Source organism: Anser cygnoides, chromosome 22 (genome assembly GCF_040182565.1).
Source record: "Anser cygnoides isolate HZ-2024a breed goose chromosome 22, Taihu_goose_T2T_genome, whole genome shotgun sequence".
In the NCBI taxonomy this organism is placed as follows: Eukaryota; Metazoa; Chordata; class Aves; order Anseriformes; family Anatidae; genus Anser; species Anser cygnoides.
The window spans coordinates 8,786,131-8,812,233 of NC_089894.1; the positions used below are offsets into that span (position 1 = coordinate 8,786,131).

Below are 26,103 nucleotides of genomic sequence, written 5' to 3' on the forward strand. Positions count from 1 at the left end.
AGGGATGTGTGCATTTGTCTTTACATAAAACATCAAGGGAAGGAGAACTGAACAGAGAGGAAAATAAGGCATTTTTGGGCATTTCAGCTAAAGACACAGCAGAGAGTACAGAGAGACTGTCATCCTTCACTGAAGCACAAAGAAAATATAAGGTTTAGTTTATAAAAGAACAAAGTTGACTTGTTTTAATTAAGCTACCATCAAAGCTTGATTCATACGCAGATTATAGAACATGTAATTGCTATTTTACTGATGGGAATTACCCTAAAACAATGATTACTGTGAGTACAGTAGTGAAATAAAAACCTAACCTGGCCCTGAACTTCCCCAAAGCGTGTGAGACTGTTTATATTTTAGCAAATTAAGTTACCCAAATTTGGTACTGGAGATTGGGACGTATATTATTAAACATTGAATCAGAGCTATGGCAACAGTCACATGGTGTGCAGTGGGTGTGATGTCATCAATCTGTGTGGCAGATGTCAGAGGCGGGCGCATCATTAGTCTCTGCAGGGCTGTGTGATGCATGGTGACACCATGACTGAGAGGGGCGTGATTGATATTTGGTGCATGGAGCTATATGAAAAATCTAGTGTGCAAATAACGTTTTATAAATGCCTTTCTCATTCTATATGCAGACAGGCCCCTGGAAGGAATCTGGGAGATTGAATTAAGCTTTTAACCCTCTAGGCTCTCCTGTCGTTTATTGTTAGGGAATTAATAGGAACGCAAGAATGCAGATGGCCTGCCTGTCAATTCCAAGAGGTGATTTTTCTGATCTTCACGGACATTTCCAGCATCTTTCATTAAACACTCATGTACCAATTTGTCATTTTAACTGGGCAGGAAAGAAACTCCCGTTGAACTCCTTACCTCAGGTGCTGTAAGTTAAATTCAGAAGCAGAAAGCCTTGCTCTGTTACATCTGCCAGACAGGCTTGGAGCTGATGAACAGCTTTCACTATCTGCTTAGGTGGGTAGAGGGATTCCAGTGGGATGTTCTAGGCCTCTTCTCTCTACAGTCAGAATAAAAAGAGCTTATTTAACTGGAATGAGAGAAGCCTTATATAGATACTTTCTGGGATCTCTTGAGATCCTAGAGTAAGTGAAAACTTAGGAACAGCAACAGCATCTCCAAAGGGAGATGAGGAAAAAAAAAAAAGGAAAAAAGGAGACAGTGTCTAATTCCGATCCTGCTTACTTTAGCATTCATGTAAGTAGATCTCCAGTGGGTGTTCATCATTATAAAAATTAGTAGAATTATGACCCCATCTTTCTCAAGGAGGCATCAGTCTTTCTAAATGGCTCTTTAACAGGCCAATCTTTACAAAATGGATTTGCAAATATCTGAAGGAAATAATTTGACAACTTCTCAATCTACCAAGGCATAAGGCATGTTAAAATAGTTTTAAGTCCACAGAGAACAGATTTAGTGCCTACTATTTTAATCCTACACCACCGAGATTGGAGTAAACTTCTCCATTGGCTCCAACACGCGCAGATCAGGCTGTCTGAGCAGGTGTGGTGCTGCCATTTGAGCCCAAGGTATCAAATTCAAACTCCAAGACAAACTGGGGTGAAAGCTTACAAAAAGAAGATGGTTGAAGGCTCCCAGTCAGGAAGTAACCCTCACGCCTGCCGCTGAGGCCATGGTGCACAGGAGGTACCCTCCTCCCTTAAGGTCTCTGGGATCCCAAAACGGAGGCTGCTGGAGGACAGGGCAAGATTATTCCTACAACCTGACTGAGAACACCATCACCAATCAGGAAACTGCTTATTAACATGCCCTGGGAGGCTGTTTCCAAGTGTAATTACCAGGCAGAAAGCAAGCTGTCCGGTTTCTGGTGCTGTGGTGCTCAGGCTCGAGGTCAGAGAAGGAGCGCAGTGAAGGCTGCCGCTGCAGAGGGCAGCAGCGCTGGGCCCGAGCTGAGGGGGAGCTGGAGGCGGCAGCCTGGGAGGTGGCACGAGCTGTCAGGTGACAAGGCTGCGTGGTGGCAGGACTGTGAGGCAGTGTGGGCTGAGATGGCACCAGCTGTGAGGAGACATCAGCCATGAGACGCCTGGGGCTCTGAGGTTACTCACACTCTGAGACGACTCAGGCTTTGAGGCAACATGAATTCTGAGGCAACACAGAGGTGATCTGGGCTCTGAGGCATCGCAGACTCTGAGGCAACGCAGGCTCTGAGGTGACTGGGCTCTGAGGTGATCTGGGCTCCGAGGTGATCTGGGCTCTGAGGTGACTGGGCTCTGAGGTGATCTGGGCTCCGAGGTGATCTGGGCTCTGAGGTGATCTGGGCTCTGAGGTGACTGGGTTCTGAGGTGATCTGGGCTCTGAGGTGATCTGGGCTCCGAGGTGATCTGGGCTCCGAGGTGATCTGGGCTCTGAGGTGACTGGGCTCTGAGGTGATCTGGGCTCCGAGGTGATCTGGGCTCTGAGGTGACTGGGCTCTGAGGTGATCTGGGCTCTGAGGTGACTGGGCTCTGAGGTGATCTGGGTTCTGAGGTGATCTGGGCTCTGAGGTGATCTGGGCTCTGAGGTGATCTGGGCTCTGAGGTGATCTGGGCTCTGAGGTGACTGGGCTCTGAGGTGATCTGGGCTCCGAGGTGACTGGGCTCTGAGGTGATCTGGGCTCTGAGGTGATCTGGGCTCTGAGGTGACTGGGCTCTGAGGTGATCTGGGCTCTGAGGTGATCTGGGCTCTGAGGTGATCTGGGCTCTGAGGTGACTGGGCTCTGAGGTGATCTGGGCTCTGAGGTGGAGCAGGCTCTGAGGTAACTGAGCTCTGAAATGTTGTGGTCTCTGAGGTGATCTGGGCTCTGAGGTGATCTGGGCTCTGAGGTGACTGGGCTCTGAGGTGATCTGGGCTCTGAGGTGATCTGGGTTCTGAGGTGATCTGGGCTCTGAGGTGATCTGGGCTCTGAGGTGATCTGGGCTCCGAGGTGATCTGGGCTCTGAGGTGACTGGGCTCTGAGGTGATCTGGGCTCTGAGGTGATCTGGGCTCTGAGGTGATCTGGGCTCTGAGGTGGATCTGGGCAGGCTCTGAGGTAATCTGGGCTCTGGAGCAGGCTCTGAGGAATCTGGGCTCTGAGCTCTGAATCTGGGCTCTGACTGGGCTCTGAGGTGAAACTGGGCTCTGTTGTGGTCTCTGAGGTGACTGGGTTCTGAGGTGATCTGGGCTCTGAGGTGATCTGGGCTCTGAGGTGGAGCAGGCTCTGAGGTAACTGAGCTCTGAAATGTTGTGGTCTCTGAGGTGATGTGGACTCTGAGGCAATACAGGCTCAGAGGTGACAGGGGCTCTCAGGCAACAGAGACTGTGAGGCAATGTGTGATGAAGCTGTTTGTGAAGTAACTCAGGCTGCCTCAGACTTCAGCTCTGACATGATGCTGACTGTGGAGAACAAGGTCTAGGCCACTATCTTGGGGCACCAACCCTGGGCCAGCCCTCTTAGGCTTTGTGAGGCTGTCTGTGGCATAGGGATGACATTGGCCTCAGCCTGAGGAGAGGGGAGCCACGGTCAGCTCGCTGAGAGTGTTACCATGCTGAGATTTCACTTTGGGTGCTTGCACAAGGGAGGCAAGGAGGGACTTTGCAGTTAAAGCAGCACAAGATGCACAAACAGGGAGCAGAGCTGCTTGGTAACGGGTATCGCAGCTCCACCTGCAATTTCTGGGGTGTTTAATCAGCCCAAGGGTTCTTATGGGTCTAATCCAAAAGCAGCAAAAGTCATCCTCACGGTTTACTTGCCTATGTAAAAGTGTGAGAGCCTTGTGTTCCCAAGATTCCTGTTTATGGCTTTTCATCCCTGTCAGCTCATCTGCAGCCCGACATGCTCCTGGCACTGAGAGCTGGTAGAGCAAAGAGAAGTCTGCTTGTTGGAAATGATCAGCCAAGCTGAAAAAAATGAAGCAGGTTGACTTCATTATGTGCTCATTAAGAAATCTGTAGCTGTAGTTTGTTCCTGTGTGGGTGAGCTCTGGCTGTCATAAACCCTGACAGATGGACAGACAGACTGAATTATAGTTGTAGAGTATAGACTGGGCAGGATCCCCCATTAACGCTTATTGGAAATTGTCATCACTTCAAGCTGAATGGGCTCCAGATGTTGAAATCCTTGTAGGGAAATCTTGAAGGTGAAGGTTAGAGGCTTGTGATTTTGCATGTGTTGTATGAGCTGCAGCCGTTCCCTTTGATTTATTATAGTTTAAGTCACGATTTGGTAGTAGGGGAAAAAATAAAAGAGAGCCACACATGGTTGGGGGTGCTTAGGTCTGAGCTGCTGAAGGAATGGCTCTGCTTTTATTACCTGGGTGTGAGAAAAACATTAAGAAAATGACTACCGAAAGTTTCACTAACAAATTCAGTGCCTCTTTATTGTCTGCTTTTGCAACAGGTAGAGTTTATGTTGCTGAGTTTGGTTTATGTACATTTTCAATTATATATTTCAAGAGCACTTGGAAGTCACAGTTATAGAAACATACAAGATAAAGCTGTATCAGCCAATCTCCCCTTCAAAAGTGAGAACCGTTATTTCAGTCAGACATTTAAGTTTTATTGTGTTCAAAAATGTCCAGCGTTGGGGATCCCATAGCCCCCTCAAGCAGTACATGCTGGTGTTTCACCATCCTTACTGTTAAGAAGTTCTCCCTAATTCCTAACCTCAATCTCCCTTCCTGCAGTTTGAACACACTACCCCTTGTCCAGTCCTCAGCAAACATGGGAAATGCTTTATTACCTTCCGTTTTGTGGCAGCTTTTAATGTACTTGGAGATTGATAAATTTCTCTACCAGTTTCCTCCCTACACTCATCTGCTACTTTAGGTCTCTCCATGGAGGCCATGTTTTCTAGGCCTGAAGTTATTTTGCTACTCTCCCTCTAAACTATTGTCTTGTGGTGTCCAAAACTGGGCCAGCTGAGGCACTTGTTAGAGCTGAGGAGAGTGAGGAGTTTTTTTTTGTTTTTCTCAAATCTGACATAATTTGGTTCATGCCTCGGTTCTGTTACTATCTATTGAACCAAAACTGAAGAGTTCTGGAGCAGTGATTGCACCAGATCTTTTCCTGCACAGCTGCTTCTTTGACACTTGTTCCACAGTTCACGTCTGTGTGGCTGATTATTCCTTCACAATTGTGGAATTTAGCATTTATTGTCCTAAATCCTTTCAGATTATTGCTCTTTCTGAATTCAAACCCTGCTTTCTGAATGGCTTGCAGCTCTGTCCCCCTTCTCCATCTTGAAATCAGCTGCACATAATGCTCTGTTACACTGCCTGAGTTATTAATAAAAATATCTAACTGTTGAATTCAGGAGTGGGGGGTGGGTTGGGGTGGCAGACTAACACTGAGGACAAGGAGCACTTTGCAGGATGAAACCTTCTGTTTTGATCACATAAATATGTACAGATACCACAACTGTTGCATCACTGAACATACATACTTTGTTCTTGGAGGTCATGTCTCTGGCTTGTGTGTGGTGTACATTTGCCTTCCTCCAGCAGAGCCACGGGGAATGGCTTCTCCCTGCAGTACAAACAGGCTTTTTTTCCACTCAAGGTTTGTAAACTGCTCCCTGGGCTGGACCCACAATGGGGCCTGAGCCAGAGGAAGGGGCTGGAGCGGAGACCTTAAAGAATGGCTCTTACTCATCAATAACTTCCCCCTGACAGGGCCGAAGGATACACAAAGTTGCATGTCTGTTGTGCTGTCACTCCAGCTGAGGCACAAACCACAGTGGGGCCCTTGCTCACTGGACTTTGCTCTCCAAAGAAATCCTTTCACTCGCCTTTTGAATGTTTAAACTCTTATATTTCTCAGGGGTTGTGTCTCCATGAAACAGTACTTTGCTACTCACATTTTGGGTCTTATCAGGCTGATTTGTGCTGCTGGAACATTGGCAGGCTCACTTACGCAGTGCACGCAGAGCAGGTACGGCCTTGAGATCCTCAGTTCAGATGATGGACTGAAGCTCTGTTAAAGGCAGTGAAGTAATGCTGATTTACACCAGCTGCAGAGCTGGCCACCAGGTATCCTGACCATTAAATGTACCCAGAGCTCTGTAGGATGTGTAGATGGGAGATGGAGAGTCCCTCCCTTTCTTCTTTTTAGCATATCTGTTAAAACATCCGTTAAATGTTAAAAGAAAAAAGAAGTGCAGCCATTTGGATGTGTCACCATAGTACCTAAGAACTCCATTTAGAAGTTGATCTCTGTTATGACAAGTACTGTACAATACGGGAGGAACAAACATCTCTAGCCATGGAGTTTACAGTGTGGCCAGATTCTGCCCTTGTAAAATTAAAAGCCTTCTGCCACTGACTACAAAAAAGAGCAGAATCAGCTTTAAGAAACTTCAATAAGTGGAATGAAAGAATCAGTTCAACAATGGGAACTGGTATCTGTAATTATATGACATTAAATCATGCAAAAAAAAATACTTCAAATATCGCACGGGCAGGGCATGGATTTTTTTACCCTCAGCTTTGCTAATTTCCATTGATGTTTTTTTTCTTTCAAAGCATTTATTTTCCACAGCAAGAGTGACTGCTCTAGCTAAGTATTTTATGTTTTTCCTTTGGCCTGGGCAGGGATCATCAGTGAATGGGAGAGATTCTGCAGTTTAAAAAGATATCCTGCTTGTTTAGTCTTTCTTGTGTTTTGAGAACTTATCATTACAGCAGAAAAGCATAGTACAAGCAAGTGAACTTCAAATGCAGCACCATCCTCTTAATCCAAGGATTACACTTGTAAAAGCCAAGTGCTTTTACTACTTCTCTTCATAGGCTAGCTTTTAATATTTTGTATGTTGTGATGCGAGGGGGAATACTTGACAAGACTGTCATTTCCCTCTTAAATTCTTCTCCATGGCAAACAGACGGTGACAAAATCACCTCGGTGCCCTGTTCCTTGGGGCTGGATGGCTGTAGCTGGGATCCACAGGGTCTGTGGTCTGTTCACTGGCGCACACGGGGAGTGGCTTTAAGAGTATCTGTACTGGGGCCCTGCGCTTCTGCCATAATGACACATGGGCCAGGTCTTTGTCTGCCAGGATTAATACAGGAAGGTTAAAGGTCATCAGAACCAGTGGTGTTTAAAATTTCTCAATAAAGAGTTCTTTTCTTGTGCGTTTCTTGCCAGTAAATAAGGCTTGTGCTGTTTCTATAGAAGGAGCTCTTTTTCTTCCTTCTTTCTTTCTCTCTTTCTTTCTCTCTCTCTTTCTTTCTGTCTTTCCTCGTTTTTGAGTATATTGTAGAAAACAGTCGCTGTGTGAGGCTTAAGGCAAGCAATGTTTAGTAACAGGAATCAAGCCAACCTGTGTCTTCTCAAAGGGAGAGATCTGGAGGAGCTGTGGTTCTTATAACCCCTTCACCTCTGAATTATTTGCTGACACATGCACACCACATCACATCTGTAATTCCGAAGGGCTGAGGGGTTAAGTATCTTGTCACTCCACCATAGACACCTCACTTGCAAATCCCAGACTTTTTACCAGACTTCTCCAGCACGAGTAAGAGATCCCTGCAGTCAAGCCAAAGTGAAAGCTGAGGGCTCTCTAAGCACCCCAGAACAGTCTCTGAATGCCAGGCAGAGTAGTCTGTGGAGAAAGGGGAATGGGAAAACACTGAGCATGGGGTCCAGTAAGCTGGGATCTACTCCAGCTTCTGTCCCTGACTTGCTGGATGATATTGGGCAGTTAAATCACTTTCTCTCTTTATTGCCTCAGTTTCTCCATTTGTTGAAAAGATGGGAGTGATGCTGACCTCCTTTATGAAGGCCCTTGTGGCCAAAGAGACCAAAACCACTGTGTAAGAGGTAGGCATTGCTGCATTTATTGCAGCAAAACAGAGAGAAAAGGTTCAGATTTCAGATTCTGTTGCAGCATTCCTTCCACAGAGTTGTATCCTGCCCCATGCTGGCTTTGCCATGTATGCATGCTGCACACACACCTAGAAATGACAAGTAATGGCTAAGCTGCAGAGCTGTGGGATAAATTGTTTGCACCATGCACATTTGATTACCTTACCTGTGCACTCTGCATGTTCATTTGACAACATCAAAGCAGCAAGTGCAGTGGCAGTGTGGCCTTACCCTGCTGCCCAGCATTGCCACACAATTTTCTTAGGTTCTCTCACCTATCTATACCCACCTGCTATCTTTATTATCCTTTGATTGTAAGCACTTTGAGGTAGGGACCATCTGTGTCTGTGAAATGTCAGATAGGATAAGGTCACATACATGCTACATAAAATAATAAGGAATTAATATCAGCATTAGCAACCCATAACTATCCACAGACTGGGATTTGAAATACATCAACAGTGAGAATAACAGTATAGAATTCATGTTACATTCACTGTCCTGGATTTTTGAGGACTTTCAAGCTCATTGTGCTTGAAACATTTCTGGTACATTTGCAAGTACCAAAACCAGATTAGCTCAGAGAAACTAGAAAATTGCCGGCAGTGTGTGGAACGCGTTGGATGAACAGCCACAAGGGTGGCTTGGAACTCTTCGTTTCTAGCTTTGCTTTGCCTCAGAGCCACCACTGACATCAGGATCACAGTGCTGGGAACACCCTTCCCACCCTTTTCTGCTCTTTCCGTTGTTGACTTCCTGTCTGGGATGTGCAGTCTCGACTGAGCCTTTGACCCACTGAAATCAGTGGCAGATTTGCTGAGTTGAATGCAAGTGGGCTTTGGCCCTCACAACTTCTGTTCCTCCATCTCTCTGCTTCCTCATAGCCAGCTTATTCTTTATTGTCTTCACCCAAGACTACCTGTAATTGTGCTTATTAACTGTTTAAACCAAATTGCACCAAAATCAACGGTAAGATGCTCATTAGCACTGACTGTTTTGGGATCAGCCCCTAAAATAAAGGCATTCCACTGCCATCATTCTGTACTAACATTAACTACTTAATTTCCACAAACCTGCAGGCAGATGAGCAGAGGGGCAGGAGAGACCCTCAGCCCAGGCCCTGGAGAGGAGTTGGAGAGCTTCTGTTTGCAGATCCATTACTCCTCCCCCCAACCCCTTTTCCTCCTGCCCCAGACACAGCCCTGGCTGCTTTGCAGTTGTTCATAAACACCATCTACATCTGTCCTGAGCCACGAGATGTATTAATCAATTTGATGAGGATGTTAAAGCTTTCTCTTTGCACCTAATTACGGACTGATTTATAGTACTGGCCTTGTGTTTGATGGAGCTCTCCCCTTGGCAGTGATTTACATGGCATTGGCACCAACCTCTCCATCTCTCCAATACTCTGTCATTTTCTCTGCCCCTCTTTCTCTTTCTGTCTCTCCCCCTTCGCCATCTCCCCCCTCCTCCCCACACCCCTCTGTTCTATGTTCCCTCATGAGAGCCTAATGACATGTTGACAGACTGGTGAAACATTGCTCCCTCTTCACTGCATCTGTCTCTGGCTCGGTGGCTCCCCGGTGCTCTCTGACACATCCAGATGGAAGGCCTGGCAGGCGAGGCAGAGGCTCTGGCCATTGCCCCAGTGCAAGCTCTGCAGCTCCACAGATTTCCTTCTGGAAGTAGTTGATGCAGAGCTCTAGATTCCCTAGGGGACATCTCCACACTGGCAGGGATCTGGGGATCCCTCATGCTGGTCCTTCTGACTCCACTGAAAACCTCTGATGAAGTAATTAAGTAGCAGTGATTCAGACTTCCACAGTATGACTCACCTGAGAATCTCCAAAACTTCCCTGAGGAGGGACAAGTTTTATCTCCTTTTAGTATCAATGAGGAAACTGAATCCTAAATGCAATAGGGGGTTACATTTCTGAAAGATGTAGCTGATATTAGTCATCCTGCTCTAGATATTCACTAGAGGTTCCACTCTTGAAGCTATTGGTGGAAGTGAAAGGAAAATGAAGCAATTGCACTATCTTTACTAATCTCTGTGAGATTAGCTCTGCCCTAGAGGAGAACCTGCTCCATATATTTCTGTCCTTTCCTTTCCTTTCCTTTCCTTTCCTTTCCTTTCCTTTCCTTTCCTTTCCTTTCCTTTCCTTTCCTTTCCTTTCCTTTCCTTTCCTTTCCTTTCCTTTCCTTTCCTTTCCTTTCCTTTCCTTTCCTTTCCTTTCCTTTCCTTTCCTTTCCTTTCCTTTCCTTTCCTTTCCTTTCCTTTCCTTTCCTTTCCTTTCCTTTTCCTTTCCTTTCCTTTCCTTTCCTTTCCTTTCCTTTCCTTTCCTTTCCTTTTCCTTTCCTTTCCTTTCCTTTCCTTTTCCTTTCCTTTTTCCTTTCCTTTCCTTTCCTTTCCTTTCCTTTCCTTTCCTTTCCTTTCCTTTCCTTTCCTTTCCTTTCCTTTCCTTTCCTTTCCTTTCCTTTCCTTTCCTTTCCTTTCCTTTCCTTTCCTTTCCTTTCCTTTCCCTTCCCATCCCATCCCATCCCATCCCATCCCATCCCATCCCATCCCATCCCATCCCATCCCATTTTTTTCCCTTACCTTATATGTTTTGAGCTGAGATTCTTAAAATGAAGTAAAAGACATCTCAGGATATTTGGACACCTGTCGAAAGAAACATTTGTTTCACGTAGGTCATATATTATACTGGATTGAGCATTCATGGCTACTAGTACGAATGCAATTTCAGCCTCATCCACCACCCTCTTTTGTGCCTGGAATATTCACTTTGGGAACTGAAAACTTTGTGCCTTGCAAAATTCACTTTTCTAAGGGAAATACTGTTACCTTCTGTGTGTAAGCAAAGATAACAAGGTGAGGGTAGAGGGGATTCAGAAATTTTTTTGTTTGCTAACCCTGAACTTCGTAACTTTGGATGCTTCCAATTAGGAGGTCAAATGTGTTAGGAAATGGCAACAGTGCTGCCTACCTGAGCTGAGGAGGTGCATGTAAAATCTCCAGAAAATGGTGAGCTAGTAGATGGCTTATACCGAACCTGAATCCATCCTCTGGTTACACGTGCACTCACTCCTCTTTGACGTGCACAACCCCTTTCCCTACATGTAGCTGACACCTTTGCACAGCAGGTGGTTGATTTTCCAGCTGCCAGATGTGCCCGGGAAACAAGATGTTTTGTGTGTACAAAATCAGCTGCACTTCACAATGTACAGTGGTGTGCGCTGAAATGAGCACGACAGTATAGAAAGTGAAAACTTCTACTATGTTATTGCATTACTAGCAATGTAATGGCAATAGAACTTCCAGTCCCTTCTTGTGGGAAAAGTTTCTGACAGGAAATTGTAGGTAAAGCGCTTTTTGCTTTGCCAAGATAAAACTGAAGCCTGCTTACGCTTTCGGGGACTGAGTCATCAAAATGCAACTCACAACCAGACTACCGACTTTTAAAATCTGAACTTTGGAGCTATACCAAAGATAAGCTTGTCTGCTTCTTACATACACCAAAGAAGTCAAGAATCCAAATACAGACATCAGGATATGATGAGATGTATACCATATTCGTGTGTCACTGCAGTTCATGAATCCATGTCCATCTTGTGAAGACCAGGACCTCGGCTCAGGAAGATGCTCTTTGCATGCAGGTGTGCATATGTGCAAAACTATGCAGAATCTTTAGCCTGCAGATTGCACATGTGTTCCATTGCACTCCATAAAATGCATATTAATAGTGCTGAAGCTGGAGTCCTGTCCAGAGAAGCAGATGCTTGTCGATGGTGAAGCTTGCTGCGCTGAACAGATGAAAAGACATCTCTGCTGCTGAGTGAATTCCATCAGACCAGGAGCAGCTGCTCTGAAGCTTCTGAAAGCAAAAATCCTCATGAATAAATATTAGGAGGGAAAAAATGAGGCTTCTAGAGAACAAAAGGAAGCAGAGGAAGTTACTGAGAGATGCTGAGATCTTTCATCTCAGCAAAATATGCAATTAACACAACACACACATCTCCCCCAGAAAGGCCTTGCATTTGTTCAGGGTGACTGTAGGATCAGAGATAATGTTTCTTTTGGTGAACAAGGAAGACCATAAACTGCTATTCCTCCGCCTGTCAACACAGGGGCACTTGGCATTAGTGATTTCACAAAGTTACTGAGTCAGCCTCCTGGAAATACTCAGCAATCATTTGATCTAAAGGGAGGCTGCTGGAGTTTCAGGTTCAGAAATCCTTTGCATTCCTTTGAAAAAAGCGCCCGTATCTGAGGGTGGCCACACCTCGGAGCAGTGTTGCACTCCTCTGCACTACTCTGTAGCCTCCAGGTACCAAAGCAAAACTGCAGGACCTGATCTCTAGTAGCCTAGTGTTCTAGTTTGCACCCATGTGATGCAGATGTAAAATGCTGCCTGATCAGCATCCTACACAAAGGACTATGGCAACGTGAGGTGTAATGCAATGGAGGACTTGCAACCTCAGCATCTTTACAAGGTATCTGGTGATAAGGTGAAGCAGAAGTGGCTTCATCTCTTCTGGGAAACGAAGGATGGGCTTGAGAGCAGATGTGACACGCTTTCTGTCCACGCAGCCATCTGTTAGGCCAGCTTTCACTCAGACTCAGAGATCTGCGGTGTATTTAGAAATAGCTGACCTTAGACTATCTGCTGATGGATTGAGCTATGGGACAGTTGGCCTCATCTGTATCCAATTCCTTTGCACTATAAGAACAAGAATGTGGATGCGTGCTAAGCTGAAGTTTTCCCCTTCCCATAAGCTTTAGAGCCCCGGTTTCGGCAGCCTCCCAGCACGACCCTGAGGATTTAAGCTACAGCTAGCAGGCATAGCCAGCCCTGAGGAAGGCCCACAGCTGCGCTGAACTTGCAGTACGACAGACCCTGTGGAACGCAGAATCTACTCTGGAGTGGCAAGTTGAATATGAGCCAGCAGCGTGCCCTGGCAGCCCAAAGGGCCAACCATACCCTGGGGTGCACCAAGCACGGCACTACAGCCGGTCAAGGGAAGGGATCGTCCTGCTCTGCTCTGTGCTGGTGTGTGCAGGAATATGTCTGCAGGTTTGGGCACCACAGTATAAGAAGGGCATTAAACTACTAGAGAGTGTCCAGAGGAGGGCTGCAAAGATGGTGAAGGGTCTAGAGAGGAAGACATGCGAGGAGCAGCTGAGGTCCCTTGGTTTGGTCAGCCTGTAGGAGAGGAGACTGAGGGGAGGCCTCATGGCAGCCTGCAGCTCCCTCCCGAGGGGAGCAGAGGGGCAGGCGCTGAGCTCTGCTCTCTGGGGACAGCGCCAAGACCCGAGGGAACGGCATGGAGCTGGGACAGGGGAGGGTCGGGCTGGGTGTTAGGGAAAGGTTCTGCACCGAGAGGTGGTCGGGCACTGGAACAGGCTCCCCAGGGCAGTGGGCACAGCACCGAGCCTGCCAAAGTTCAAGAAGTGTTTGGACAATGCTCTCAGACATAAAGTCTGATTTTTGGGTGATCCTGTGTGGATCCAGGAGTTGGACTCAATGGTCCTGGTGGGTCCCTTCCAGCTCGGGATATTCTGTCATTCTATCACTTGTGCTATGATTCGATCATTTCATCCGATTACTTTCAAATCCGTTGCTCACTTATTAATGATTATGTTCACACCAGTGCAAATTCTTCATTTCCACCAGTTCTGCCTGTTATTGTCAATAGCCAAGAGACAGGCCAGCAGGACCTCATGGGAACACTGGAACACTCAGGTGGCTAGGCTGAATTTGATCCCATTTGTTTCAGGAACCAGAACTAGATGCCTTGAGGAACACATAAAAACCTTCCAGTAGGCAGATGTTTCTTCTACAGCCCCGTCTTCATACTCTGTGTGTGCACACATTTTCTGGAGTCTGTTGGCTCCAGACTTGCAGAAACTTTCGAACGTCTCTCTTTCTCTGTCCCCCTCCCCACAGCTCGTATTGCTGCCAGGAGATGACATGTCACTGCCTCACTGCCGTATGGCTTGTAATGATGGCTGTGGGAAGTAGCCAGCTTCCTCCTTTCTCGTTTGATCCATTTGAACACTTCTTGGTGGCAACCTGGCAATCTGTTTCTCTGCCTTGCAGTGTTCTCACCCTTTGGAGCTATCAATTTATTACAGGGAGAAAAAAAAAAAGGAAAAGAAAAAAAAAGGGATAACTACAGATGGCTCGCAGCTGGAGGAAAAAACAGACACAAATTTCTGCTGGCTGCAGTTTCAATTGAGCCCAGGATAATTCCCTCCTTCTGTTTCTTCTGGGTGAAGAGATGCAGAGATGCAGTTCCTTCTCTTTCTGTATGCAGTAATAGGTAGGCTGAATTGGTGCAAAAACGGTAACAGACTGAAGCTATCAAAAAAGTCCGGAGTGACTTTGCAGAATAGAACTTTTTTGCCTTTTATCTTTTTTTGTTATTCTTTTCTTTTTCTTTCATTTTATTTTTCTTTCTCTTTCTTTCTTCCTTTCTTTCTCTCTCTTCTGTTTCCCATTTTTACACCCATAGCAAGCAGGTGCAATTCAATATTGACAGAGCTCCATGTATTCCGAAGCAAGTTGTGCAATAAATCCCTCTCAGAAGAGTGACAGCTTCAATTTATCCTATCTCCCTGAAATGCCTTCCATTCCTTGTTCTCATATCTGTCTCTTTTCTCCCTTCCCCTTCATTTTTCCATTAGATATGCATTTGTGGCTTCTGGTCAAAAATAATCTGATATAGGATGCTATTTAAAAAAAGAAAAAAAAAACAATTAACAAGTCCCAAAACACTGGTATCTTCCACTAGACAAGGATCCAGATTTCATGCATGTGGAATCCCTAACATTATCTCCTATGCTTTCTTAGTGAGTCTGGTGCATCTGGACTCACTCACTTATCTGTTAGATATGAGGAGTTATCTGATTTACAAATTCTGGAGAAGGTACAAAGAAGAGCTATAAATTGATCAAAGGTACGGAGGGTCTTAGCAATGCTGATAGACCAAAGTGTTTAATCTCATGCAGTTTGGAGAAACTTAGATTACAAGGTGGGATGCTGGGGAGAAAAGACTGCTCTTGCTCTCCCTGAAAGCAGATCTGAGAGACAAGGGTAAGAATGTGTTCAAACTGAGCAGGAACACAGAAATATGCAGCTGCTTTAAGAGAGTAAAGTGATACTGTCAAATATTTCACTCAGAATGTAGGCTTGCTAATGCATTATTTTCTGCCCCTGAAGAAGATGGGAGGTAACTAATTTATCCAGTGTGTCAGAGGGAATCCCAGGTCTGTTTGCATTATACAGACAGTAGTATACTATAACCATGGCATCCGAGTGATTTTGGATCTTTTATCCATCATCCAATGCTATGAAAGTGGTGCTATGGCAGCCTCTCCACCAGTAAGAACAATCTTTCTGTCTTAAAAAGGTCTAATCTAATAGTGTGCTTATTTCACTTGAAAGAAGAGCTGACAGTCTAGAGTCACTCCTGGTAGCACCAGAAGAACTACTGCTTGACAGTGACCCTAATAAAAGAAACGAGAGGATGCCTTTCTCCTAGCACTTGCTCCCGGGAGCTGGACCTCTCTGTAAGCATCCTTGCAGTTGTGGCTGAACTCCTGAAACAGTTTCTCCTTATCCAGACAGAGAATATAATAGCTATGACCTCTTCAATTCTTGGCCTCTCTGCTGCAAGTATCTCCACTGTTGGCTTTTGACAACATGCTCTGGGGACCGTTCCTGACAGGGGTGGACTGGGACATTCATAGGGGTGTGAATAAGAAATAGCCTCGTCTTGATTTGATTTACACTGCTCTTGACGAGGAGAGTTCATGACAGCTTCACATGCCTTCCCCTTTTTGCTCTTCTGGGCGCTTGTTCTAATGATGCAAAACCTTTCTGATCACACGTAGTTTCCAGCCTCTTTCCTTTCGTGTCGGTTCTCTAAACACAGTCAACTGCATTTAACTGGTGTTCAAGTTCTCTGCCAACTCAGCAATCCAAATGAAAAGAGTTTGCTCGAGACACTCAGGGAGAGGTGGTCTCTTAAAAAAATATCTGATTTTGTCTTTTTAAATGCTTTTAATATTTCTCACCTTAGTGTTTTAGCGAGAAGCTGTGCTGATGGTGCAGCCTAGTGGATAGAGCACTGGGGTGGGACTCAGCAGAACTGGTTTTTTGTGTTTGTTTTTTTTCCAGTTCAACTTGTCAGACAGTTAGGAGTAACTTCACCTGGCCCTAGATTTGCAATTACAAAATCACAAAAATTCAAATATCTTGTCTGAAATCTACCAGAGAAAAACAGGACTGGTTTTTAGCTTGTCTTCTGGTTGCATTTTATATCTGTATAATGTGATATTTACTGATGAAAGTAGTTAAATAAACATTAATTTGTGAACAGTGCCATGTGAGAAAAGACTTTCCAATGTTAACAGTCTGGCAGGGAATATAAGCAAAATGACAGTAGAGAAGATAGAGGGATGAATAGTGTAGACATGCTAGAGTTTTTTCCCACACTGTTTTTACAACGACATATTTGTATCCTGGCATGTCTTCAGCTGGTACAAGCTGGGGCAATTTTGTTTCCTTCAGTGGAGTTCTGACTATTTGCAATGGCTGAGAGTCCAGTTCCTACAGTGAGCTCTTGCTACAACAAGAGCAACAAGCCCCCAAATGATTTTTAAAATACTGGTTTCTGCTCTATGTGTCTCTGTAGATTGATGCTGAGGTTCATAAGCAGGAGCTTTCTGCTTCTGAGAAGTCAGCTGCCGTGATGTTTCCATACCCTATCCATTTCTAAACAGTAGGTAGAGCTTCTTCTACTGCAGATTTCTACTCCTTCTGTATAGACTTCAGTGTGATGGAAAACTAACTAACTAACTAACTATAGGATAATCAACATTAGAGAAGCATTTCTTTTCTTAGCTGGAACAGGAGTAGAAGATCCCTTAGGCTGGTAAAGTAACAACAAATGCAGCAAAACCTAGGGAAAAAAAAGCAGCAGCAATCAATACTTTTGCTGGTTGGGTAGAATCTAATGCTCGTAACAGGGCAAGTTTTCTTTGCAGCAGCCTGTGGATCTGCAGTCCCTCAGCACAACTGAGATGGCTCTGTCGCTTTCGATTTGTTTTCCCTGTTGGTTTTGATTTGGTTCCTTTTCAGAAGGTAAGGGAGGTAAGGGCCAGGTTAGCTGGATCCAGGAGGGGCTGGAAGCATTGATCCACTAGGGTGCATCTGTGGGCCGGATGTCTGAAGGGTGCAGTTTTCAGATGCCAGCTATTAGGCTTTGGGGTTATTTCTACTGTAACTATATTTAGGAAGGGGGGCTCTTTGTTTATTTAGGCTCAGAGCTTTAAGATAAATGACAGCTCCGAAGATGCTTTTCAGCACTTCATAAATCAACTGCCAGCTGGCCAGTTTCACCTCTGAAATGTCTCCTGCTTTTTTTCTTTGCTTTTCTTTTTTTTTCCTCCCAACTTCAGGAAGATGGTATATCCAAAGGAAAAAATATTCCAGAGAAATGACTCTGATGAGGAATATGTGCATTTGGGGAGTGGAAACGACTTCATCCTTTAAAGACTCAAGGTGTTTGAAATCCTAGCTCATTGCATTTTCTGAATTCAAAGCTGTTAGAAGGCATTCTCACTGAGAATTTGCAAAGGACAGAGGTGCTCAGCAGACTGACTGACACATCCTCAGCTGCCACGACAGTCTTCTTGTTACATTTTATGCCACTTTTCGCTGTCTCACTCAACACATCCAGAGATTTACTGGTGTTCTTTTTCGCTAGCAGAGTTGCTTTGATTCCTGCACAGCTCACAGGACTGTCTGTGCCAAGGACTCAGCATCTCCTTTCTCCAGGGTGAGGCAGGATTCCTGCCAAGAGGTTGTTGACAGCCATGCAGTCTCTGTGGGTAGAAGTGAACACCATTTGAACTCAAACACCACACACGCTTAGAAAGGCTCTGGATTGTCCTCCAACCTCTTGCCAAGCCTGGAATCACATTTTGTCTGTGTAAAAGGGTGGGGTACCCTGTGACCGAGGCCTTTGGATTCTCGGAAAAGTACTGCCAAAATCTGTGGTGGTTGAATTTTAGGATCCCAGATTATAGGTCTGTGCCCTCTGAAAAAAATGAGTTGTTCTCTCATTTTGGAACTGAATTACAGACTAAGCATTATTCTTACAGCAGAGGATGATCACGTAGTCAGTCTAACCCTGCTTGACATGTGCGTCTGAGCATGATTAACTGAAACATGGATTCCACCCCAGCGGGTGATACTGATACCCAGTCAGAGGGACACAACAGCATAGTCCTAGTTGTTGGAACTGGGAAGAGGGTGTTTTTGCATACAGTAGTCACAAAAGACAGCTTGAATAGAGTCCTGCCTTAAGTGCCTCCTTACCTCCTTCCAAGGGTCCCTTCCCATCACCACCATGGGCTCACACACTGATAGCACATGGGCAGGTGGCAGTAAATACCAAAAATGATGAAGCAGTCAAGACTTGGAAGCTGTCCAGTGAAAGCAGGGTCTCCAGGATGGCCTGGGGAGTTGGGGTGGGAGATTACATATGGATATGTGCTACATGATCAGGTAATGGGACTGTTGGCTGCAGCGTTAGTGGTGTAACCCTGTCCCCCTTACCTCCCTTCGCTAGTCGGGAGCGTCACAGATCTGTGGGTAGGGGCCGAGATGAGTCCAAGGAACCTTTTGGGTGGAGGCAGGGAGGGGGAGTGAGCAATCTGCCTGTGGCAGATCCTGCTGAAGTAGACCCTAGATTTCATTCCAGATGGGTGGTAAATCTCCTGTGGCCGCGGGACTTGTTCGTCCTCTTTCAAGTGTGTTTTCCTGGACTTAACCCTGAATAGAGGAGCAAGGAACTCTGGCTGCAGACCAACATAAATGCAACAGAGACAAAAGGAAGAAACAAAATGAGTAGGAAATCATGTAAAGTGGTGATAAAAGACTAACAAAGGTACAGATAGCTTTTAGACACATCTTCAGAGGCTATAAAACTGTGTGAATCTTCGATGTGTGCCCCAATGTTGCTGAGAAAACTGCACTTGAATTAACTGGATTCTGAGCTCGTGAAAATTGGCCCTGCTCCACCAACCTCTTGTAAACCACAAAGAATAATGGGGAAAAGTTTATTTTCAAGTAAGAAGTGGAAAGACTGAAGTGTTTAACAAAGGGGCCTAGAAAGCTCCGAGCACTGGACAGTCTCCACCTGGTTGCATTAAACCAGTCGCTACATTTTTCAAAATCCACCCATGCTTTAATCTCTGCTCCATTTCACATTTCCTTGTGATGTTGTCCAAAGAAATGCACTCATTGGCAATAAGCTTAACAGTCACCACAAAGCTTAACAGGACCTTGATGTGGCTTTTAAAAACCCCCAAACCCTTAACTGCTGAGGCTTACGAATTTTTTCTCCTTAGCAGATGTTAAAGGGGGACTGAAGCTTTGCAAACATTTGCAGACATGGATAATGTTCATCCTGATGGCCTGATTCTCATTTACATGAAACTCCCTTTACAGTTCTCTGGCTTGGAAAAAAAGTGCTTCTGAAATGTGTGTGAAAGCAATTTATGTAAAGGGACCTGAGCAGGAATGAAAATCAGACTGCTAGTCTCCCCAGCCAGATGAGGATTATAAATATAGTTAATTCAGCTTTCTTGACTGTAGTCCAAAAACCCTAATCTTAACGTATCTCTGTAAGTCTGTTACAAATGTCAAATTCTTTCTGATTATCCTGATAGCTAATGTGCACCATGACAGCATCTAGAAGCCATTTTCATGAGTCAGGACCTTATATTCGGGTGCAAAATAGCAAAAAGATGTTTAGTCCAGAATGCTTCCCATTTTGCAAGGCAGTACAACATTATCACCCAAATACCAGGTTTGGGACTTTCTTCTTCCCCTTTGATGTGAAATGGCAGCTATGACAGTAGCAGCTTCAAGCTCTGAGACTCATGAAGCAGGACATGGTATAGCATGCATGGATGCGTGGTATTTTCAACTCTATCTTGTCTTTTCTTGTGTGGAGACAGTGATTCAAGCTTGTGCTGGCAGTCTGCGTACAGGCAAGGCAAAAAGTCCCACCTTAGCTGAAGAGTTAATTCCATATTCTTTCACTGAAAAATTAACGAGCTGATGGGAAATATCTCACTGGCTGGATCACATCAGTCACTGTTTGGTTTGCTGGTCTAGATGTCAGATCAGAGTTTGGGGAAAAAAAATCAAACTGAGAACATCCATATAGAGGCTTTTGTTTATGTTCCATACCAGACAAGGAGAACGCAGAAGGAAACAACAGAGAACTTCCCTTGGCAGCAGGCATTGTGTGTGCACCAGAATTGTTAAATGTTCTGCTATTACCTTAAAGTAGACTGTAGTGAGGTGGGGATCGGGCTCTTCTCCCAACGACCAAGTGATAAGACAACATGAAATGTCCTTAAGTTGCACCAGAGGAGGTTTAGATTGGCTATCAGGACAAATTTCTTCACTGAAAGGATTGTGAGGCATTGGAACAGGCTGCCCAGAAAAGCAGTTGAGTTATCATCCCTGGAGGTCTTCAAAGACATGCAGATGCAGAGCCTAGCGACATGGTTTAATGGTGGACTTGATACTGCTAGGTTAAAGTTGGACTAGATGATCTTGGAGGTCTTTTCCAACATGAACAATTCTATTAAACACTTGCAGGGAAATTGGTGTAGAACTCCCTCATGCTTCTTAGAGGAGTTTGGGTTTGTTCAGCAAAGCCTATTTTTATGTACAACCCCAAACTTCTGTGGATCAATTTAAAAATGTCTAACTCAAGGCAGAACGGTTCTCTTGGAAGATGTCTGTATTGCTTGTAATAGCAAACTTGCAGCATAACACCCTTACCTGCAGTCCAGGAGAGAGTGGTAAACCAGGAACTGTAAACCACTTGGACAGTGTTAGGGCCAACCTATACTTCCAGAAACTGGAATGACTGAGACCATTGTGTATCCTAACAGCACACGGGTACATTTGGTGGAAGCAATCTCCTCAATCTCTACTTATTTGTAGAAAAAAAAAAAAAAAAAAACTCATAGGGAATGACTTCCCTGGCTTCTGACTTTGGGAAGAGAAGGGTAAGAGGGGAATGTGTTTTCACAAGCTTTGAAGCATTTCCTCCTCTGGTGATACTGAAGCTGGACACAACTAAGTGGTGACAGTTTATCTGGAGATGCTGCTGTGTTCATTAAGAGAGGCTGTTGCTGTTTATCTGCATCTTGTCTGCAAAATCGGGTGCTCAGAAAACAAATTGGCAGTGTTGTCAGCATGCTGTCGTCTTAGTGTGGAAAGGGGTAGATTTTCAGAGGCATTCACCCAAACTCTGAAGCTGGCCATTTCTGGGAGATGCTGCTCCTCCTTACAAAAGCTTTGACGTTGCAAGGGGAACCATCTCAAATCTAAAAGATCTCCTTTTCCATCCGTAACTTCTTTCAGGAAAAAAAATCAAAAAATATTTAAAGCTTCATAGCAACTTTTAAAATATTGTCTTAGGCCAACTGCTAACTCCATATGGGGAAGAATATGAGTACTACTATAGGTGAGGCATCATGGGTGTGGTAGATGTCTGGGTTTATGCCTCTTTTTGTTTTGTTTATAATTACTCAAGGGAAACAAGCACTTTTAAGGTGCAGCTCATCTCCTTCCGAGACAGATTTTAGTTTAACTCTGCATGCCAAATTCCTATTTCTCTCCACCAGCTATAAACGGAGCCCAGATGACTGGCCTGGTAGAAAACATACACAGAGTAAGCATCTAAAGTTAGGAGAGACAAGTCCCTCTGGTGAAATCTGCTGGTCAATTTGCTATTGCTGCCTGCTCCTATGTAAAAATCACCAGTTATTCTTACGAAAGGCAGCAACTTAAAATTGGAAAGCAATATATGATCACCCACTTGCTTTTCCCTCTTTCACTGTACCACAGGGGGACAAAGCAGACAGTAGAGGTACAGTGGCAGGTGTACCAAACAGTCCTGTGGCTAAATTATTTTTCTTTTTTTGTCTTTCAAATTATGATTTTGACTTGGAGAAATGAGCTCACACTAAAAGCAGGAATTAGAAAATTTAATCTCTACTAAACTCCACCTTTCTGGCTGTCAAAATACTTGGTCCTTTGCCTGTAGCCATGTGAGAACTCCATGCAGCCCTTCAGTCGTGACTGCTGCTGCGGTGGCTCCCTTGTTTTTTTCTGCAGCTGCCAGGGTGGATGCAGCTGAACCTGCAGCAGCCCTTGCCACTGCAGTCATATCACAGCCCCAGATCTGCCAGTGGAAATGACCATTTTCTTCAGAACTCTTCTATCCCTAGCTGTGTCTAAAGCCAGGTCTGATGGCTATCAGCAATCCTTCCTCACACCAGTAACTCTTCCCTGATCCAGCCCTTGCTATTTCCAGCCCTCTTAGCCCTACCAAGTTCTGCTCTGTCCCTCCGTACAACTGAAGCCTGACAGACTGTGCCCAACTGTTCCACGCTTTGTGAAGTGACGCAGCAGCTGCTTGGAGCAGTAACATCCATCTTTATCAACAAACTGAGCCTGCATTTTTGGGACTGAAAGGTGAACATGTTTGTCATCCTTCTGACACAGCTTTTTTTTTTTTTTTTTTTTTCCAAAATTAAGCAGTCTGGGCTTGCTTTCCTGATTTGTCATTTCTCTCTCTGTGAAATGCTGTAAAGTGACACGCCGTATTAGTTACTCCCAGATTTCAAAGCCTCAACTAGCTTCTCAACAGCCAAGAGCACTTGTGGAGAAAAGGGAGATCGATATGATGAGAGCATATGTGATTTAAAATAGTCTGTTTTAAAGTTGTTGAGCCTAGTTCTCTGTTGCCTTCTCCTTTCTGTTTGAAATGCATGTTCTATGTTTTCACAATAGTGAATGAGCATTGCACAGGCAAAAATGCTGTCAGAGAGGAAAAGTCAGCAGAGGGATTGAGTATTAAAGTGAAGTGACTGTTTATTATTGAAAATAATAATGAAAAAATATAATATCCCTTCCACCCCATTTCTACTCACGTCCATATCCATATCTTTGGATAATTTCCCCCGTATGTTAATTCCACTGCCCACGCTACATAAAATGAACTCCCAATAATTTGAAATAGATCCATCTGAGGCCTGCACCCTGCTGGGTGGCTGCAAAATCCTTCTATACCCTGGATAATATCCCATGGACAACCCTCCGGTTTAAATTGAGCTTTTCCAGCACCATTTTCTGGGTTTCTTGCAACAGAGCACAACATCAAGCAAACATTTTGCTTGAAGTGCTATACAGGATTTGCAGCATCATAAAAGTGGGTCGGGATTAGACCATTGTTTCCTCTGGTTTGAGACTCCCACCAGCTGCTGTAGATGAAGGTGCAAGAAACCTCCATGAATGCAATTATCAACTCACCTACACACAAGGAAACTTTCTCCCTGACACCCATTAGTTAGAGGTTAATGTATACCCTTCAGCATGAAGGTTTATCAACAACACAAAACTCTGTATCTGCATCTGTATTCTTTCTCTTTCCCTCCTTTTCTGCATTATTAAATATGTATGGCATTTCTTACTTGGGCTGCTTCTAACAGCAATCACTTTGAATGTCCACATTAAAAAGTTGACCCATATGCTTAGCCATCTGCTTTTTAAGCCCTAGACCCCTGAAAAAAAGCTAAGGACACCTTCCATTGGGGTCGCACCAGGGTTTCCATCAGCCTCAAGGTGTGGACAATTTTACGTTGTTCTCTCTAGCCTTTCTCCTGTACTAGGATGGGTGGAAAAAAATACCCCTATTTAGTATCTGTTGGTCCCTCAAATACAAGAACCACTTGACCCTCTTGCATAAACTCCTGTTAGCCCCTGCCAGCTGGATCCCATGTCCTGCTGCACTCTGTACACCGGGGGGTATCAGGCAAAGCACAGATCATCTGCTGGGCGGCTGCTCACCCACCAGAGAGCAGAGCACAGTTATCAGGATGCTGCACCTCCAGACACCGACAGCACAATGACAGCAGGACCTGCCTGTGAAATGAGGCCAAGATTAATGATGTATTGCCCTCATCCCTAACAGTGTGGCCCAGACAGAAACCAGGTGGGGAGGAGGGAGCCTGCACCTTGTGTAAACAATCCCCTGTCTCAGCTGAAACAGCTTTAGGCAGAGATTCTGGATTAAGAAAGTGATTCTTGCCCTGGACAGAAAGTTAAAGGGCAGGGGTGATAATGCACTGTTGGCCAAAGGTGGCCAGGGGAACTTAGCCATTACTCAGCAATGGTTCATTTGACCTGGCAGGAGAACATCTGATATCTAAACAGTCCTAGTCATCCTGAAATACTCAGAAACCTCTACACTAAATATTTGATGCCCTTGTTTGATAATGTTTATTTTGCTTTCTCCCCACCTGTGTGATGCTAATATGCTGTGAGTGGGGAAAACATGGGGTAGCACATACCAGAGATAAAACACTAATATGCGATCTTTTTTTTAAACAGAGATTTATGAGGCATACCATGAAGCCGACGGTAAAAAAAAAAAAAAAAAAAAAAGGGGGGGGGGGGCTGGAATTTACTGTGGGGACTGCTTTTGCATCGATCGGTCTATATAACACCAGCAGCATGTGACCTCCCAGATCATCTCTGCTCTGCCTTTGTAAGAAACTTGTGCAAATCATGACACAGTCAGAAGGCTCATGGAGTAGTACCAGGGTTTGATCCGCCTTGTCTGGGTATCAGTTTCTGCACTTGTGCATGGAGGAAAAAGTGAATTTAAGTCAGTCTCATTTCCCCTGTATCTGTGGCTGTTCGATACCCTCTCACCACCCCACTGGAAGTTAAAACAGTTTTGATACAGTCATGCTTTTTGGGTCGTCCACTGGAGACTATACTCTCTCCTTGTTTAAGTCTGGAGTTGATCGGGTGGTGCCAATTTACACCAACGATCAGGGCACTAGTTTCCAAAGGGAAAACACCACCTCGTTTGTAGCAATCTTCATCTAAGCTGGTTGTACAGAAGCTCTCTACAGGCAGCAGAGATCTGCTCAGCACGGTCCGGGAAATCTCGGGGGTGATTCGTCTGACCAGACCTGACCTTCTCTGGGAAGAGACGGGTGGTCTCTGGACTCAGTACAGCTCCAGCGATTAGGAAGGGGGTGATTTTGTTATAAGCGTCCACAATGAACAGAGCCCTGCCACTGCTGTCTGAGGCTGCTAGAGACAGCAGTGCAAAGAAGAGGTTCACCGCTGGTTTTTCAGGTCGTCCGGTTCTTGACTCAAGAGGCCCCACGTATCAGTTCCTGGCGGTGCTTTCGTCCTGCCGGCTCTGAGACCACTGAGCAGCAGGGCCTGCAGCCTGCTCCAGGACCCTACAGGGCCCACCTGGCACCGAAGTCAGAGCTGCGGCTTTCTCTTGCTTTTTCCCTTACAAAGCAAGCCCTGCCCCTTCCAGTTTTTAATATCAAGGTTTTCCCACACATCAGAAGAAAATACTGTTGGAGCTGGTTTCTTTCTCTACCTCATTTGAATATATCCTTTAGCTATTTTAACTTTCACTTACTTATTTTGACAGGAAGTGATGGCTTTGAGGCAGATGTGTTTCCCTTCCAGACAGAAAGAACTGAGGTCTTTGAGCTAAGAATTGACATTGTATAGTGCTTACTTCTGAGAATAAGAAATCCTGAATTTTCTTTCTGATTTTGCCCTTGTGCGGGAAAGAGAAAGCCCCAGTCATGCCTTTCATCTCAATTTCCTCAGTTGTCACAGATATGTTACACAGGTTGCTCTGTTACCACTGGCCCAGTAGTTCACGTTCTCAGATGCATGTTTAAAAACTCTTTATTAAAAGAAAGAGCTGGCTGTCGCTTTCTAACAAAAAGTAAATAATAGAGGTGGCCACAGTGCTGATTCTATGGCTCTTGATCTGAGATAAATCCTTTTTTTATCTGCTGGGTTATTAGAAGCACACCTTTACTTGTGAAAGTTCAGGTGAAATTGGGTTAAAAATTGGAAAGGATGTGGGCTATAAGTATGTTTAAAATGTTATCTGTTCTTTCTCAAACATGTCTTTCCAGCTCAGGTATTTACATGCTGATAACCTTTTGGTCCCAATGGTGCTAAAGACTTCATGCCTTGTATTTCAAAACTGATAAGAAATTGAAAGATGTGGAGTCTCCAAGAAACATTATGAAAAACAACCCTCCTCCTTTTCCCTGAGTTCCTTGGTTATTGTGCTACTTGAAACATTGAGTTTCTGGA

At 44.8% G+C, this 26,103-nt stretch overlaps 1 long non-coding RNA gene across 1 annotated transcript in view; it reads left to right on the top strand.

Annotated features, from left to right (window-relative positions):
- The first annotated feature begins 1,415 nt into the window (after nt 1–1,415).
- The window catches only part of LOC125180475 (uncharacterized), a 35,576-nt gene continuing 10,888 nt past the window's right edge, over nt 1,416–26,103 (top strand). The window contains exon 1 of the long non-coding RNA XR_007159043.2: nt 1,416–2,185. This is a non-coding gene — a long non-coding RNA (uncharacterized lncRNA). The remainder of the gene's footprint in view (nt 2,186–26,103) is intronic.